Raw genomic sequence first — 19994 nt, 5'->3', positions numbered from 1 at the left:
TGCATCATTGGGGTCAGTGTGTTTTAAGCAGATAGTTTAAATTAGACTGCTAAAGCCATATTTCAGTTTGGAAATCTACAGTTTCTGAGATACTTGGATGTTTTTGAAACTTCTCAGTGCCTATTCTGTGATGAGCTGACAAATGTATCTCGTAAAACTGTAATATTATTCTTTAATGTTACTCACAAACTTCAGGGCCTCTCTTCCTTGCATTTTAAATTCCTACAATTTTTATTTGATTTCTAATAAAAAAGCCCATTAGTAATAATGATCCCTTGAAACATTCAGTTTCAGATTTCACCCAGCTACAGTCTGGCATTGTTAGGCATTTTGAGCACTGCTGAGCAACAGGAAAAATGCATTTCTCAGTGTCAAATGTCTCATCTGATAGGGCTCACAAGAGAGGGAATAGGGATGAGTGAAATTATTTTAATTCAATTACTCTTAAGGACAGAATCAATACAAATATCCTTTTTGCTGAGGCAACAAGTGACCCTCCCCCTCCCAAATATTTGCTGCAATTTTGAGCTTTTTTCTTTAATCTGTTTGTGTGACCAAAAGAGCGAGATGTGACACTTTTGACTGGAACCATTAAGCCATGAAAGTGACTGGAAAAATAAGGTATCTATACTTCTGCCAATGTAAAACAGAGATCTGGTTTGGCTGACTTTAAAGCTTGCAGTCTGATCTACATTATATATAGTATATATACTATCTAGTATATATAGTGCATATCTCTGAGGGCCTTGGAAGGTTCAGAGATTTACTACAATAAAAAATAAAAAAAAAAAAGAAAAAGGATTTAAAAAAAAATCCTAGGTACCTTTGGTTGCAGAAATCAGGGAGAAAACTTTAGCCTCAATAAAAGCAGTGACTTCTGTGGAGTCAGGCCTTCATCCTTCACAGTCCTTGTGGGAAACAGCCAGGGGCAGCTCCCCAGGGCTTTCCCCAGGCACCCTCCCTTGGGCATCTCGAGCAGTCTGAACCTCTGCTCTGGGCTGGTTTCAGGCACCTTTATTCTTCACACAAGGGAACAAAAAACCCCATAAATACTCTGTTGAAAAAACCCAGGTGGTATTTTCATATATAAGCAGAGAATTCTGTGTACATTCTTAAAGGATTTTTTTTCTTTTTCTGCATTTTTATAAATGAAAGGGGAAATGCTCTCAGACTCCCCTCTCAAAGGATGTGAATCTACATCTCTTCAGATCAACTTTCATCTCTCGACTGTATCTTTCATCTCTCAGCTCTCTTTCCATGGCAGACTTCTGACAACAGTCATATCAACACAGCCAGATATTGGTGTGACACATGGTAGAGCAATGTGTCAACAGGGGAGTCTGAGCAAATGCCTGTGGAAACATTTCATACTTCATGGAGCTACAAATAAGAGAGGAGTGTAGAATAAACTCATTTGTATCCAGATAGATTATTTTTTAAATAATGGGATTCATCTGGGTAGAAGAATTCAGCTCAGGTGAGTATTCATGTCTGTGAGGTAAGAAGCAGTACAATGGGACACAGTCCCATCTGGGTAGGGAGTCAAGGAATGAGCCAGGCTTGGGTACTCAGTGTGCCACTCCTGGGGCATTGACTCCTCCTCCCCCATCACCAACATTCAATTAAAACTCTAATGGCAGGGCTGCAATTAGTGCTGGGCTGTGGGAAGCCTGGGCCCTTGTGACTGATCTAACATTGTCCATTTGAAAATCAACCACATTAACCCACAGTATTTTTTAGTTCTATAGATTAGCTAAAAATCTGAGCTCTCATATCCTTTCTGATTTACTTATTCAAAGATCATTGCTAACCAAATATCTAATTTTGTTAGGGTTGATGTGGCTTGCAGGAGACAGAGTCTTTAGATTATGAATCAAATGAAATGGGTGGATGCTCATTCAGGTAGGCAGTGTCTGATGCTAGTCAGACAATGTCTGCAGCTCCTTGATTTTACAATTTTTATTCAAATTGTGGTGAGACTAATGATACTAATTTTATAATTGAAGTGACTTTGCTCTAGCATAATTTATATAAGTGGCTCGCCATCTATAGTGGTAATGAATGTTTTCTTCTTTTTTGATTTGGTGTTTATTTTGGTCTGAAATCTATTTTCACATCATCACTCCAGTGTACTATTTATATGTTTGAAGTAACTGCCTTTTTAGCTCTCTACTCAGATTGCTTCCCATGCATCAGTGTCAAATGTGCTTAAAGAGCAGTACATGCAGCATGACAGCAGATTACTGATTGTAGTGTCCTTTGTGAGAGCAGCAAATCCTTGTGACCCCACTGACCTCCCTCTACAACACTGGGATTTAGTCTTTGACCTTTCTGTACTTCCCTTCATCCCCCCAAAAAGCAAAACTGCTACCAAAACTGCTGATGGTGTATGATGCAGTTTTCTAAACTCTGAATATTTCACAGGGTTAGCTTGAAATTGCTTAGTGTTCAAAGTTATAATTTATTTAACTTTATAAAATCAGCAGGTAGGTTTATAAACTGAATAATAACAAAAATATTTCTATAATGCTATTGACCACAGAACACATACCTGAAAAAAAACTCTCCATGTGTTTGTCTATATAAAGGTGAAAAAAGTATTGATCCCTTTGAAAATGAAACCTCATGCCCAGATGCTGGCAGTTCTGTCATCAATATTCTCTTTTTCTAGGTGGGAAAAAATATGAAAGAAAATCAATTGCAAGTGGACCTGACTCTTGAGTTTAAGGAAGAGGTGTGTATGTATCATCAGGGCAGTATCAGGCTCAAAGTGTTTTAGCTCATATTTTTGACTGGTGGGTGCATTTAGAAATTGTTTTTGAAGGATAAAAGAGAATTGTAAGGACCTATGAAAGTTGCCTTCTTTGATAACTGCATTACTACAAAATAAAATCTGAGAATGATTTTCTTGGAGTGATCCTGATACATGGTGATAGCAGCAGTACAGCTGCACATGAGAAATTTTCCATGGATTGAAAAGATAATTACATTTTCAATACCAATATCTGATGAAATTTTAAGGGCCAAAGACCAAAATTCCAGACTTATTTATCAAGAACCAAAAAAAGCTTTAGAAAATTTTCAAAAATTTAAAAGGGACTGTATATTTTCAAACTGGCAGAACCAAAAACACAGAAGGGTTTAAAGACAATAATAGGAAAATCTATATTGACTTCCTGCTAATATCCATTCCAGACTAGTGAAGGATAAAGTAAGTTGAATGAACTCATGTTGACGTGTCAGGTTATGCAATGACATGAGACAGAATAAAATCTAATTCTGTGATGACATCGTAGCCTCCTGTCACAGCTGAAGATAACAATCATCTTATATAAAAGTATTTGATGGGTCTGGTCCTGAATGGGGAAAACTGCTTGAGACATTGAAATTGAACACACAAAGGGGCTGACAGAACCATGAAGGGAGACCTCATGACATCTTACAAGCTGAAAGACTGTTTATTCTCCAAATGTAAGCTCTGTTGGGGGGAATTGGAAAAAGTCCTCCTAGGGCAGTTTCTTCATTTGCAGACACTTTGGGATTTAAATGTCATCTTTCTTGTGATTATCTGTCAAGGATATATGAGCTTAGAATAAAACACCATATCCGCTGATCTGTATTCCCAGTGGATCTGATTTGTTTGTTGAAAAGGATAGAAACTCATCCAACCCAGATATAAGAAAGGATTTCTTTTATTGCCTCTGGGAGACAGACTGTAGTCTGCAATCATATTTCTTCAAAACAGCAGATATACATGTTTTTGACCAGAATAATTAGATTAATGAATTCTTGCAAACATAACTGCTATGTTATTCTCAAATTAATTTCTTAAAAATATGTTGAGATTTGTTTTTTAATTCATAAATTGGCATGAAAGGCTTTGAAAGAGAACACAGGGAACTCACAGTCATATTGGTATGAATCTGGCTCTGCTCCTAAATGATTAAAATATGCCTAGATTTTGCCCTTTGGGTTTTGGAAACTTCTTTATTTATTTCTTTTTAAAGACAAAAGCTACACATGGTTTTGTTTTATCTCTGTCAGCCAACTTCAGGAGGTTCATTCAGAATGGCATAGGTGGATTTAGATAATTGATTCTTTCTAGCTAAATTGTGGGGTTAAATTCCCCATACACTGAATGGCAAATTTCCTCCAAGGATCTTTCCTTCTACTGCATCATTACCATTTTTTTAGAACTAAAAATGTTTTCTGAGTTGGAAATATCATACAAATAATAAGTACTCAAAATTATTTCCAGCTTTGAAGTCCTTGTCCTTTTCTTTCATTCATAGTGATGCTCATCACAGAGGAAGAAAGATTGAACCAGAGGTTTAATGAGAGTGAAACATCTAATACATATGACATCCTTCAAACATCCACATGGCCAAATGTAGCTGCTAGGTACTGCCTTGGTTTCTATTTTTATTTTAACAGTCCTTGATCAATGGCAGGGCTGTTGCCAATCTATTAGATTATGTCAACTATTGTGGTTCAGACTGCAGTACTGTAAAATAATGTTTGGATGGGCCCTATTTACTGTCTGTGATAGAGGAGCAAAAAAGCCCTCCTTGAGAGTGAGGTGATTCTTCAAGGTTTTTATCTGATACAGGGAAACCACCAAGGCTAATTTTTATGCTGAAATATGTAAGATAAAACTCAGTCATAGTAGATGGCAGTACAGCTTGCACATCCAATATCTTCAACACCCCCGTGTGACCATCCATCATCCTTTCTGATTCACAGACTAGACAGTTGATATCAGCTAATATTAGGAGCTTATTCATCTATTAATAAGTTTCCTTCAATTGTATTTAATTGCAGAACATATTACACACCAAAAGAGAGTGTACAAACTCACAAGCTTATTTTAAAACAAACAACATTATATTCAGCAATTAATGTAGAAAGTTGTTTTCAACCACATCTTTCTGTATTTCTTTAGAGGGTTTGAAAATATTACTGAGTTCAGTGTTACTAGCTATAAATAATCATTTATACAATATTTAATGCTAAGCAAAAAATTGAGCTAAACTTCAGAAAACATCCAGGAATCTTGTAAACTCAATGGTAAGTCACCTCCTCCAGCACAGGGTAGATCCACACTTTTCAAGCTGCCTGTAACACCTCTCCCAAAGCATGATGGCATCTGCACCTCTTTTGCATGCACTTTTCCTACCAGGAAGGAAACTTTGGGGATGAATTGTGGACCAGGTGAAGGAGGCAACGAAGGCAGAAGTGGTCTGATGGGGACAGGGATGGCAGCAGCATACAGAATCAGCACAGCAGGGATCTGCTGGATTTTGGGAACCTTTGAGAAATCATAGATGCAGAGGAGAACAGAATGATTTAAGCTGGAGGGGACCTCAACTTTCAGCAGATCAAGTTCCTCAAAGCATCATCCAGCCTGACCTTAACACTGATGGAGCATCCACGGCTTCTCTGTTCCAGTGTCCTACCAGCCCTGCAGTCCCTGGGGTCCCTGTGACCAGGGTACTCACCTGTCCCAGGAGACCTGCTAGGCTACGGATGTAAATCCAATGGAAGCTAAAACTATGACAGTAAAGCCTTCTCATGGCTGTTCCTTCCTCCATCTCACCCAGTCACAGATGTACTGTCTTGGGAATGCTTTTTCCCTCTCCATTTCAAGGGAAACTTCTCCTAGACCTAGTCATGAACAAGAAAGGCTGGGTAGAAATTATGCAGTCCTTAGAGAAGGACTAGGAAAAATATATTTGCTCATGGCAAATTTACACAGGAGTTGGCTTTCTACCAGCCTTAGTGTGGGTTTGATCATCCTTTTGACAATAAAAATTGTAAATGTAAGAGGAATTTATATAGGCAGAATGTAATGACCTTAGATATGAGCAAAATCCTGGCCTCAAGGAAGACGGAAGCTTTGCCATCGATCTCAGTGGAGACAGGAATATACTTGTAGTTTTGTCAAGATTCTATCATTAATGTTATTGTTTTTAAAGTGTCATTGGATATTTAATTTCATCAAGTGTGAGAGCTTTTATTGTATGATTAAAAAAGAAGGAAAAATATCATTAGGCTGAGAGTTCTGTCAAGGCTGACTAGTTATATTCAACATGTCCTTAAGAGGTAAATCCTCTGGGACAGTGATATTTAATAATGTTTAGGAGGTATTATCTTTCAGAAAATCTAGCTGCTAAAGAATTCTGCAGCAAATCATTGCAGCACTGTATTCAGAATAGTTTTGTTTTTACTGAGCATGAAAGTCTTAGATGCAGAGAGCCAAGTCAAAGAAGAGTATCTCAAATTTATTGGCATAAGATTGTATTTAAAGCCTGATCTGACAAACCACTTAACTATATTTTTAACCTCAAGCATGCTAATTGTCTTTGCAACTTTATTCCTGGCTGAAAGGAATATTCAGGCAGTTTAAAACCCCTCCTGATTTCCAAGAATAACAGTCTCTTAGCATGCCATGTTTCATTAGAATGAAAGATATAAAGAAATGGAATAAAAGTGGGAAAAGAAAATGGGAGAACTTCAGCTCATAAAGTGAAAATATCAGAAAAGTGCTAGACTTGTACTATTCCATGAATAAAACACAATTAAAAAGTGACATTTAAACAGAGATGTACTTTTGTCCGCTGTAAGTATTTGTGCATGTTTGGTAACTAAAAACACAAGGGGAAATATGATTAGTGAGGACCATCTGGATAGTATGTCAGGAAGATCAAAGGATTGTTATTTTCTCTTTTTCCATCTCCTCACAGATTAGGTTCCAGTTACCTGCTTCTCACCACTTAACCCAACTCATTTCACTTCATCCTTCAAGGCTTTGGTCTTGCTTTCCTAGTAAAGAAACAGAAAATGTTTGCTTGGGAGCCCGACAACTGACATTATTCCTCATGTGGCCTTAACATTTGATGTTCAATCATATACAAAATCCTGATGCAGCACTTGGAGGCTTTGCCAGCTTTGGGGAAAGCCACAACAATTAGGCACCACACATGACATTTTGTCCTTTCTTCTTTTACAGGAAAATGTACATTTTATGCAAGTAATTTTCTGTCATAATATAGGTAGATAGAGAAAGGAGTTGTCTACAGTGGAGGCACTCAGGAACAGCTTTTTTGGAATCCTGCACAAAGATTTTGGTTTCTCTGCAATTAGGGACAAGGACAATAAGTACAATATAAATTTTTTTCTATTAAAATCCTTAAATGTTGTTATTAGATATCACATTTTTTAACTCCTCTTCCTGCACATCAAGGTATTCCTTTTGACAGCATGTTTAACTCTAAGAAGCTGTGCATGCAATCTCTTTATGTTGCATTGAAAGTAATTACTGGGCATATAATGAATTCTCCTTTATGTTTCTAAGCAGATGGGTTCCTATTATCAGGTTTTCAGAACAAACTGATTGTATAAAGGTGTTGTGTCACACCTAATTGCAGGAGTCAATGAGGTAAATAACCTCATTTATTAATGATCAAGGAAAGTAAGAGAAATTCATTATCTGACACTTATTTTCTGTACCTGATTTTTACCCTGCTAGAATGAAGGTGAGATTACATTGCTCTGAAAGCTGGTAGGGAAAGGACACACAACTTAAAAATAGTTTATGCTTGGTTGTCAGTCTTTGGAGCTCACAGAGGGAGCAGTTCAAGAACAGAAAAAAAATCAGATATTCAAAAGTCATCACTGACTTAGTTACCTAAGTTCTGACTACAAAACATATGCTAGCAATATTTATGTCTGCTAAGGTCCAAAGCTATGCCTGGTAAAATTTAACTAATCTCAGTAGAACTGTAGTAGTGATGTGTACAACTCAGTGGTTTTTCTCCTGGGAATACTCTCGCACAGCTTTATGAGTATTAGTTGGTGTGTTGATTAGTGCTAGTTGATCAGTGACTGTACTGATAACTTAGATATTTACTGACTGATTTGGGCAGTACTCTGCAGAGCTGACAGGGAGGAGAAGGGTAAGTGGCTTTGGCAGCCCTCTTTTCCAAAAGAAAACCTTGGCTCCCTAGAAAAGGCCCAACTTTGGACAAGGCAATTTAAAGATCAAGCTAGGTGAACTGATGCAGTCTGCTAATGCATGTACATTTAAATTAGCTAATGACACAGGCAACATTGCAATCGATTTGTGTGTCTACATTAGGCTTAGCCTTGGTTCAAGAGAGATCTAAGTTGAAATAAGATCAATTGTTTTTAAAATCCTGCAGCTTTCCTGTGTGGACAAAGCCTGCCCCCACCTTGAAGCTGGCAGCACTCTAACAACTCTATTTTAACTTATTTTAAATTTTTGTCCTCCTAAGTTTGTTTGATCTATTAAAATACAATGTGGTCAGTTGTGTGATCCGAGTGATCCTTTACAGACAGAAGTCTAAAAGTGGGGTTCAAAAATCTTCATCCAGAACTTTAACTTCATCTGACTTTTAAATACTCCTGTCTGGGTGACCTCAATAGGACTGGGGTACTCAGCACTTGTAAAAGACCAAAATAACTCTCAAACCAGACCATTTATTTAAAGGTTTAGCTTTGTATTTAATAGGCTATTCTGTGTTCTGTTTTCAGATGTTTTGGATGCAGGATTAAATCCATTTTCTGTTTTCTTCAATTTTATTCCTTTACAGATGACCACTCTTCCATTTTACACAATAATTTAACAGTCTTAAAAAAAAGAGTTCTAAATATAATCTCCAATTTTTATTTCTTTTGACATTTCATACACATGGAAGCCAAACAATACACAGTTTAGCAAGCTGTATATTTTTGTAGTCATTCTCAGCTGCAGTCATCACTTGGCTGACAACCATCTGTGTCAACCTGCGTTTTCCTTCCCATTTTGCTCAGCTGAAATGAAAATAAATTGACAGAAACAACTTCTGCAGGGAAAGTGCAAAAAAAGTTAATAGAGTGGTGGGCATCTCTCTTCATCTTTAAGCACATTTTTTCTATCTTAAGTTTCACTTGTATTCAAAATTAAAATGCTATTTATTTCAAATGGAAGAAGGAAAAGCTTGAAAGAAGGAAAACACAGCTTGTTTGCTTACAAGGCAAAAACTTATTGCCAGCCCAAGTGGTCCAGCAGAACACAATATCTTGACTACTGAGAAGCACAAGGTGAGGCTGCCACAGGTGATGTCCCAGCACTGGTAATAGGAACCAGAGCAGTTCAAGAAATGCTTAATTTCCCTTCTGCATAGACCAAGCTCTTCTCTGTGTTCCACAGGCTTCTCTTTGCCTACTTTCACCTTCTACTTAAGGTTTCCTTCTAAGGTTATTTATCTGTGAAGTCAAGGGTTGGAGAAAAGGAACAGAAGAGAGGAGGTAAAAATGTTGCCTTGAGCCTTGAAATCAAGTCAGACTTGTAGAGTGTGGATTTGGTTTCAGAGGTGTTTTGTGAAGGTAACTGAAAAATATTTTTGTGACTTGGAGTCACAAAACATGCTCTCTAACAGTCCTTATAATTAGATTCTAAGATGACTACCTGTTTCTGCTACAAATATTTTTTAAACCTTTAAGCTGTACCTGTAAATCTCTTCAGTTTGAACCACATAGGGATACCATGAAAATAACATGTAGCATTGTTAGCAGGGTCTGTATCATAAGGTGTTTGCACAAGAAAACAGTACTGAGGTTGCACAGGATTCTGACTTTTGATTTGCCCAAGTACTGTAAGTTTGAATTGCAAAATTAACACACTTCCCCCTGCCTCCCCCCCAGCCCCCAATAAGCATATACATTAATGTGTAGGATGAATTTCTGGTCTCTTTAATTCAGGGAGAATTAACTTTCAGAGAATCAGAATTTGACATATTCCCATGTTTCTCTTCCTTTTCCATCCGTGCTGCAAGACTACACCCCTGCATCTGAATTTTGCCAGTCTCTCAGAGCCATGTCAAATCCCTATCAAAACTCAGCATTGTTTAGTCACTGACTCATAGTTCACAGCAATGATTTTTCTCTTTCTGTCATAAAGAAAGATTGCCAATAAACATTACCTTAGTCTAAGTCAGACTTGTTCAACACCAATTCAGAAATGTGTTTAGGCTCTATTATAGTCATATAACCAGGACTAAGATTAGAAATGTATATGTTACAGATCCATATGGTTATGGCAGATTTCTAAGATGTGCTAAAAATTGCTCTTTCAGCCTTAGAAAATTTGATCCTATTGAAGATATGAAAACTGTGGTCTGAGAATACTCAACTATGGACTGACTTGTCCATCTCAGGGTCTTTTAACAAGTTTTGTTTAAAGTTTAGTCTTGGTGCTAAGAGCAATCCTGAGAAGTTTCAGCAGAGTTTGAGTCATGAACAACAAAAGAAATCTGTGCACTAGAGTGCAGATTTCTCTAAGGCAGTTACCATTAAGCAAATAAAACATGGCCTACCTAATCCAGCTATAATTCACAGAGGTCAAATGGCAGATCTGTGGGAGCTTGTGGCCAACCCCAACATTTCATCAAAAGACAGAATAACCATCCAAGTCTGTGGCAGGTTTTATGGGGCAAGGCTCAGACCCAGTATAAACATAATTAAAAAGTGAAAGGAGAAAAATGTAGTCTGAAGCCACTAAGCAGAAGCTCTCAATGTCTCTGCGAAAATCTGTAAAATAATGCTTTAACATTATACCTTTAAGAATTTAATGCATTGAGTCAAACTATGACTTTTGCTGGCAATCCCCTTACAGATTTTTACACCTTTTTATCCTCTTTGTAGTCACATTATTCATGTAATTTCTAAAAAACCCTAAAGTTTGCAAGGCAATAATGATAAAGACCTCTTTTCAAATGATGAGTGACTGAGGAGACCTACATGGAAGCATAGGTGCCACCAGCACTGCCTCACCTTATAATTCACTGTGTCAAATCACAGGACATATTCCATATAATTTGACTTTAGTAGGAGCTGTAGTCACTCTGCAGCTGTCATTCATATGCTTACTGTGTTTGTGGATTTGATACAGAAGAAGAGAAGGGGCACTTCACTTGCCATTAATGTTACTGGGCAAAAGAATTGGGTACCTGGCAAAGGACTATCTACAGAGTGCTGCTTCACCTTGTGAACTTCAGGATGGGTTAAGGGCCTCAGTTCCAGTCTGGCTGCTCAGCACTGGTCAGTATATCAAGCAAGTCAAATAATAAAGAAGATTGATAGAAACAAGCTTCTTTGCTGAAGAGTAAAAGAATGGAGCCAGCAGTATTCTCACTTTTGACTGTGGAGTGGGATTGTGAAGAGATGATGCTGTTCAGGAAAAAGTCCAACACACATAAACAATTTGTCACAAGCAAGAGACACTTTGACTGAAAGACTTGGTTGTGCTTTCATCTGGGAGGTCTAAGCCAAAGTTCTTCAGCAATCAAATACAGAGCTAGTGTTTAGTCTGTTAGCACAATTTCAAGAGTCAACTGACTAATGAATGTCAATATGCAATTATGTGGGATGCCAACAGTCTGCATCTCAGCTTGTGCTATTCACCTTTATACTGTACTTATATAATAAATGAATGCAGAAAATCAACTACCCATGAATATTAAATAAATCCATAATGGTAGTGGCAAATATTAGAATGACAAGGAAATTTTTTGTTAGGTTTTATTTTGTCATTGAACTGTTTTCTTGTAGCCCAGTATTACTCAACACAGTAAATATGTATATGCATCTTTAATACATTTCAAACTCTATTACCTGTGTTATAGTCTTCCATTAAAAATAACCCTATTACTTCATGGCAGTCTTCTAAGAACCTGCATATCACGATTGCTGTGAGGGATATCCCTGCTGTTGTATTTTGTGTTCAGCACATCTGGTTCACGTTTTTCTGGCATTGCGCAAAGATAACATCATAAGGGGGCTGAAAATGCATGTGGCAGGGAAAATGCATTATGATGACATTTACATAATTATTTCAAGAGTATTCTTGGAAGAAAAACTGCAGGAAGGAAAGCAGGTCAAATGTTTAAAATATTGGAAGGGTAAAAAGGTCAGAACAGTTCTGTGCAGGTGGACTGTAATCCAGCAAAACATTTAAAACACATGCTGGGGAGGAAGCCACTTGCTGCTGAAAGCTTCAAAGAGCAGTTCCAAAGCACATCACCTCAGTCCCATACAGCTTTTTGCCATAAAATAATTATGTAAATTTCTCAGGGGAAAAATCTTTCATTTGTTTTTTCTGCTTTTCCTTTCCCCTGGATTTCCTCCTAAAATGGTATTATGATGTACCAACATAAATTATTTAGGAGGAAGTGGGAGCTTTTTCCTGAAAATACATCTCTAAAAAAAACAAGTTTACCCATCAAAACCTGCTTCTTGTCTTAATTAATTTGGTTTCTTAAATGTTTGTTTCTTACTAATTCTTTAATTGGGTAGCTATGCTTTCTGCCTAAAATATTGGGAGAACTGTGTAGGGGACCTTCTTAGTCATAAATATTAATTTAAAAATGCCTTTGAAAGAAATCCAGTTATTGTTATGTCTGAATTTCATAGAATAAATATGATGTTAAGGCAGATGCAAATTCTTCAGTTATATCAAACAAAATAATGCAGTGGCCAGTATAAAGAGCTCTTAATAAATAATGGGGATAAACAGAACAATCTATAATGGCAATCAAATTAACATTAACTAATTTGGTATATTCTTCAGCATGTGACTTGTTATGTTAACATCAGCGTAATATACTGACTTCCAAAAATCATTTGATATGGCATCAAACACATTTAAATGAAGACTTTAGCATGCAACAGAATCATTGGTCACAGTAGCTACTTAAAAAATGCCAGTTGTCCAGCCTTGAAGACTGGAGGGAATGGACTCTTGATCTTTGTCATGAATTCAAACAAAATCTTGGGTAAAAGATTTCTGTTCCTTTTGTTCCTTTACTATTCAGGGAAAATGGGCACTTAAGCTGATCTGTGGTTGTATGGGGAATGACATTTTGATAATATTTCACCCAACAGTGTATAATAAAAAGATACAAATGTTGGAAATGGAAGGTGGACAGATTCAGAGTGAAAATGAGGCATGCAAGGCTCCTTAGGCAGCTGAGTGCTGGTCATGCAGTACTGCTGCATGGTGTGGCCAGGAGTGGTCACGCTTTCCAAGGTGGAGTCTTGTGTGAACCCACACAAGCCAAGATAAAATTTTTCCCTGTGTAATTAAATGTTCTCACAGAGCAGGCCCAAAGGTTTCCCAGAAGGCAAAGGACAAGGATGTTCAGTGCCTTTCATTTTAACAGTTATCATTGGAGCTATTCCTACGGAGAAGGTGGTGGTTGTTGACTTTTAAGTGATTTATCCATATTAGAAATGTGCTTTTATGAAGGCTGTGTATACAAATAATCTAAATTTGAAACATTACAAGCACCCAATAAGGAAAATTTGGTTTGTTTGCTTGTTTCATGTAGACAGTGGTTCTAAATCTCTAACTTCAGATCCTAAGCTTCAGTTTTGATCTGTTAGGTTCATAAAGGTGGCTTTTGTTTAAAAATGCTCTAAGTCAGCAGGTTGGAAGAATTTTTACATTTCCATGTATTTTGTAATCAGGGAGAATAGCAAGTGCTAATATTAATACAAACATTTTTTTCTCTTTGCATACTGGTTGCTGCAGATGCCACCTGACCAAATAATTTCAGAATTTGTCAGATTCTGTTTCACTAATACATTTAGCCTCCTCCTTTTTTTGGTTGTTTATTTTTTTGTTATGGAAGTAAAAATACATGGTCTTGCAATAGTCATATAACAAGATTAGTTTTTATTTGATTATTTAGTGCTCTCTAGTAGCAGTTATTTTTTTCAGGATGTTGGATTGTGCACTCTGATTTCTCTGCACTTCCACTTAGAGGCTGTTCCTGCTTGTAGCGATGACTCACCAAATGCACAAAGTGGTGTTAGTGCTGCTGAAACAGGAATCCATGGCATTTCTCTAGCTTTTAAAGAATTATCCTTTAGTTAAACCTTATTAATGGCTTTTAAATTACAGTATAGGTACCACATAATTTCCAACACATCTCATGCATGCTGTCCCTTATGGACTTTATGTAATATAGTTTAGCTTTGGAATACTTTGTTTGCTACCAGTTTAGTGGTTTTTTTTTGGTTTTTTTTTTTTTTTTTTTTTGTTTTGTTTTGTTTTGGTTGGTTTTTTTTTTTTAGGTTTCATAGATTGAAATTTCTATCATATTAATCTAGGAAAATAATTAAGGCATTGCCTGACATTCTTACTGCACTTTCTTCTGCACCAAAATGTGCTTGCAAAATTTTTATGCCACTGTTGTGTCTTTTGCACCTGATTCAGCTCTCCCCTTTCAACCATCACTTCTTCAGCAATGTGCATAACCATGGCAGCAAACACTGCATGGATCATTTGGAGTTTGTTATCTCCTGCTGCTTGACTGAGAGATTTTTCAGGTAATTTAACTGAAGGATACAAGGGGGATAATGAAAGAGCTCTGGGAAGAAAACACCTCTCATTAGTGTCTAGCAAACATGCAAGGGACACTCTGCAAGGAAACTATGTAGGTGTGAGCATAAGGTGAAGCCTAAAACACAGAGCAAAGGGCTAAGAAGGACTGAGGTGATGCACATGCACCCAATGAGAGCAGATCAAGGATGATGGCTTAAACAACATGCAGGCAGCCTGAGAGTGGAAGAGGACAGGACTGGCTGCAGGCAGCTTTGGGCAGGTTTGGGCTGCTGTACTGACCCCTTGCACATTGCAGCCAACTCTCTGGCCAGGTCTTCTGACCACAGAGACATACAAAATCTGAGTGCTTCCTAGGACAATGTTATAAGCCCTTAAATAGTGAGAGTTTTGAACTGTTTTAAAGTAGTTTTAAACTGTTTTAAAGTTCTAAATTTGTGTTGAGGCAAGTCCTTTATTTCCCAAACCCAGGAACTTCTACACAATTATTTTTGTTGGGTGCACTTCTTCAGTGTCCATAATACATTGCCCAACTTAGGGGTGCATCAAAAGCAAAGAATCTGATTTAACATAAATGCTTCATATTGAACAGCATCCAGCATTTGTCAAAGACCTAGACTTAACAGAAAGTCAATACATTTTAGTTTAGTGTACCATGCAAATCCATCACTTCGTCACTTTAGGCCCTCAAGAAAAAAGTATTATTAGAGGGACCTTTATTATTTAAGGAACTTCTGTGTATTGTTTTTTTCCAAACAAGAAAATCATCACAGAAGTGTTAAGAGAGTTCACAGAATTATCACTAAACCCTTTTAAGCACAAGAATATAGCCTCAGAAATTATGTCAGATTACAAGTAATTGAAAATAATAATAGACTTTTACACAAATAAATGTAGAAGTTATTACCAATCATAATAATTAACTTCCAGTATAGGATCTGAGCTGTTCCTAAGTGTGTTTGGTGTATATTTCATTGTGCAAGTGCAACTTGAAGTCACTGGGGCCTTTTGTATCTTTGAGTGACTCTGGCAGAAGGGGAGTGTTCAGTGAGTTGATTGTGGAGCACAGGTCCAGGCACATCCATGGCTGTGACTTTTCCTCTTTAGTTGAGGAGGGAGCCACATGGCAGGTAAACTGTTCTGCTTAGGATAAAAAGGGATTAGATACTGACAATATCAATAATATGATATGAAAAATTACTTAAAATACTTTCTGTTTTCTGACTCTGTTCATTTTCTAGTTCCCCTCCCAAAATCATACATCTTTGGGAATATTAAAAACCCCAGGCTTCTGATGGAAGGTTGCTAGGGTAACAGTTTGATACTTCATTGAAGAGCTGTCTCCCAAATCCCATCTCAGTATTCTTACAATATCTGTATTTATATTATGAAAGCTTTCTGTGTATTTGCTCTGGAAAAGGGTATGAACTTAATGAATTTGAAAAAACACATAGAACAGGAGTATTGTTTTTCTAAACACATTAAAAAAAAGTATGAATATTTTCCAGTTGAAGAAATTCTGGGGAAAAAAAATAGGACCATTAAAAATAATAAAGTCTCTACAGTTTTTTAACTTGTCAGGACGATACACTAGGTGAAGTTGAACTGGGAAAGGTACTCAGCCTTCCTCCCATGACAAAATGAAAAAAAAGGTTTGCAGTAATTTATTTATAGTCAGATGTTGCTGTTATTTTGACATGAATGGAAACAAATTGTCCTGGATGCTTTATGTTTTTTATTTTGTTTTGCTTTTTTTTGCTGCCATTTATTTCAGATCTCAGCAAAATAGAAAAATAGTTCCTTCATTCAAACTCTAATCATCTTTCAGAATAATTCATAGTAGGAAATTCTGATGGTGAATCTATTTGCTTATTTCAAAGACCTGAAATATATACTGAAAAGAAAAATAATCACATGATTAAATAATTGTTCTTCAATGCTGTTGACATAAACCTTGCACCACACTGTAAGCATCCTTGTATTTCCAGCATCCTTGGAAAGGACTCTATGAAGGATATATGTACTGAGTTGTTCTATGGATCTGTAGGAAATGTGAGGTGGAAGTTCAGAAGTCAAATGGGTTTGATTACAGTCTCAAGAAAGAAGACTTGAGAGAAAGTCTATGCTCTTTTTAAAAGCATCAGAATTGCAATTGCTTTCATTTTGCTACCAGCTCAGCAGGGAGCATCTGATCTCTGATAAACCTCTAGTTATTATTTACCACACTGGTAAACCAAAATTGCTTGAATTTAATTCTATATATATTTGTGTCTTTACCTACTTGAGTCAAAAGTCCGTAAGGGGATATTTATAATCTGTGAACAACACCTAATTATCAGCTAAAGTTCTTACCTAGATAATCACCAGGACATTATCAAATTGTTGTGATATTCTCTAGAAATATAAATAAAGCAGAGAAAATGGCAACAAACAAAAACAACCACGTTGTGCTTTGTCAGTAGTATTTGGACACCAAACATAATCATGTTTGTTGTGAAGACTAAAACTGGTGAGGAAAGCAAAAACAAACAGAAGCAGTATAAAAGGCACACTGAGACACTGAGTCAATGCTCTGTTTAGTCTGACATCTTGATCCAAACAGGAGAAGATCTGCTGGGAATGCCTATATAAATAATTTAAAGGGATCTGTTATTCATGAAATACTTTATAGAAGTATTTCTGTATGAAACGTTGGCCAGCAGAAGGTAGGATTTAGAGGTATTGCTAGGGAAGTTCAGATGAAAATGCAAAGATACAGTGGGAGAGAGGGAGCTACACACAGGGATCTTGAGTTTTTTTGTCCCCCTCGTCTAACTCAGGACTCCCTCCTGAAGGATATGAAAGGGAAACCTCAGTGAGTGCCACTGCATGAAATGGAGACAGAGGTTGACTGCAGGAGGAGAAATGAAGCTGAGGAGCACTTTGCTGCACAAGAAAGGAGGAAGGAGAGAGTGACAAGGAAGGAGCAAAGGAAGGCTATTCCCATCTGCTGGAAGAGCTGGTGGAAGGAGTCAGGAGGGAGTCCCAAGGGGTGATGAGACAGAACAGGAGACACATGTCTGTAAGCAGCTCTGCAGGTGGCTGCAGCCCAGATGGGAGATTTGTATAATTTTTGTTTTTTTGACTAGGTACATCTTAAAAGTGATGTCTGGCAGACTAGAGTTATGAAACAGAAAGGTGATTCATTTCCTGGCCACAAAGACACAAACAATGAATACACCACTTTTCACAATTACAGCTGATGGCAGCAACAGCACCCACTCATAAAAGTGCCTCACACAGGTGGTGCTGAGGGGGTTGGCAGCCCTGCTCCCCTCCTATGAATGGGATTTCTTTGATGGTGAAAGGAAGAGTCATCTTTCTGGCATAGAAGAATATTCCACAGTTTTAGGGCACTCAGGAAAAAAGGGTCCTTCCTCCCCTTGAGGACATTTGCTCTCCTCCCTTCTCCAGCTCTCTAAGGGAATTGCCTCAATGTCTTGGTTGCTGGGGAGGATTGTGCACTTTGGAAAGAGCTGATGCTAGAGAGTTGTGCTGACCCAGACCTCAAAGGAAATAGTACAATCTGGGAAAAAGCTGAGAGGGGAATAAAAGCAGTTCAGTTTGACTTTGAAGGTTGATATGATTAATGACATTATTTGGCTGGCTGTGTGTCAGGATGTTTCCTTCCCCTTATCCTCGGTGCATGAAAAGCAAAAAGCAGAAGAGGGATAGAAAAGTTGGGAAAGGGGTATTTTGCAAAGTGAAAACAATTTCCCAAGGGTTATTCAAGCCTCTAATTAGCACAAACAACCAGACATCCTACACTACTGAGTCTTCCCTTCAGCCTTAGTAACACAGAAATAACCCCTAGCAAATGCTTTGGACATAATGGTAGCTGGGCTGAAAAACATCACTACAGTATTTTGTATGCTGAAAGTACTGGGAAGTACACACACCATTTTTTAAACCAGGAAAACAGCAAGGTGGGATATATAAATGCAGCATTGCAGTTAATGCAGTCCATGTGTTTGTTGCAATGCATTCTTCTTGTGGACATGGACAGGGAGGTGCATTTTAACCCCCACATTTCTGAGGTGTCATCCTATGAAGTCTTAATTGCCTGCATCAGTTAAAAAGGGTTTCTGAGGCTGCATTTTGAACTCTCTCTCTCCTGTTCTCTTGTCTCCTCTGAGCAGTGGAAGATATTTTCCTATCAGTATTGGTTTCATCAAAACTGAGCTGCTAGTTGTGCTTTTGTGCAGATGAGAGTATGTGGCTGGTAGCTGTAAATACTCTTTTGACATCCTTAATAACTCTCTTTGTATTTTATTGCCTTTTCAGCCTGACAGGTGGCATCTCTACCAGTATGATCAGCAGTGTGAGTGCAGGATTTGTGAGCTAATCATAAAAGGTTTTTTTCCTTCACTCATGATGTTGTTTCATGCTTTTTGTAAACAAATTTGTAGCTGTTTTTCTCTTTTGTTTTTCTTTCTTTTCTTTTTTTTTCTTTTCTTACTCTGTTTAGGAGAAAGTGACATCCATTAGATTCATGCTTCCTTTTCAATTACATATTTGAGAAACAGGACAAATTATGGTGGCTGTTCTATGTGGACACAAAACATCACAAAGGTCACTGCACTGAAGGACTTGCAATCTAAATCTAAGCTGCCAGAGAGTGACAAGAGCAGCCTTTTTATCTGTAGGAATCAGCTTGCCATGCAGTCCCAAGTGCCTTATGTCACTGTAAAAATGCTAGGGCACATTTTAGAACCATTTTAAGGATACCTGAAAGAATTCTGTTTCAGAAGCAGACAATATATAACAGCATTCTATTTATGATTTTCCTTCTTTGTTTATTGATATAAGGTAAAAAGAAATTACCTCATTAGAGGCGTACTTATTTTTGCACATAATGTTGGGTTTTTTCCTCCTGCTATTGTCTAGGTAGCTGAGTGTGCTGTAGCAATGACAAATTCTTTACAGGCATCCAGGCTGGCTGTTTGCATCAGATCTCCATGTCTCTTTCCATGCGACTGTCATGCTCTAATGAGGAGAAAAGTACCTTTTGCTGTGATTAGGTCTGTTCCTCTGGTGTAATAGGAAGAGATGTGGTGTACCTTTGGTACAGTCCTTGCCATTTTCTGCAGGACTAGTGAGATTACTAAACTGATCCAGACACCTCAATAATAGTGGAATTAAGAAATGGTTAACCCTGCCCAAGGAAATGAATTGACCACTCTATTTGTTTGGGGTTGTTTTTATTAGTTTGCTTATGGTTTTTTGGTTTGGTTGGGGTTTTTTGTTTGGTTGATTTTGGTTTTGGTTTTGGGCTCTGTTTTGCTTTGTTTTGTTCATTTTACACTCCAGATATAAAAAGCATGCAGAAATTATTTTTTCTGTTTGAAGGCAGCAGTAACAAAGTGGTAACATAGAAAATGCTCATTAGTATATACACTGTCTCTGAAAAATCCTAATTGCACTAGGACATCCTGAGTAAGATTATCTCCCCCTGGGTTCCCTTGGGCCCTTTCTGTGTCTAATTATTTCCCATAAAGAATCCATATTGCAACAGACAGGTCTCTCCATACATACCCACAGGAAAAACAAA

General features: G+C 37.5%; 1 long non-coding RNA gene across 1 annotated transcript in view; it reads left to right on the top strand.

Moving 5' to 3' along the window:
- Positions 1-19994, top strand: part of LOC110469210 (uncharacterized) — a 210184-nt gene that overhangs the window by 84760 nt on the left and 105430 nt on the right. Inside the window, exon 4 of the long non-coding RNA XR_014956542.1 lies at positions 2672-2734. This is a non-coding gene — a long non-coding RNA (uncharacterized LOC110469210). The remainder of the gene's footprint in view (positions 1-2671; positions 2735-19994) is intronic.

The sequence above is a fragment of the Lonchura striata genome, chromosome 1 (genome assembly GCF_050655825.1).
Source record: "Lonchura striata isolate lonStrDom1 chromosome 1, ASM5065582v1, whole genome shotgun sequence".
NCBI classification, from domain to species: Eukaryota; Metazoa; Chordata; class Aves; order Passeriformes; family Estrildidae; genus Lonchura; species Lonchura striata.
The sequence above is the reverse complement of the archived record's forward strand: the minus strand, read 5'-3'. Positions and strand labels throughout refer to the sequence as shown.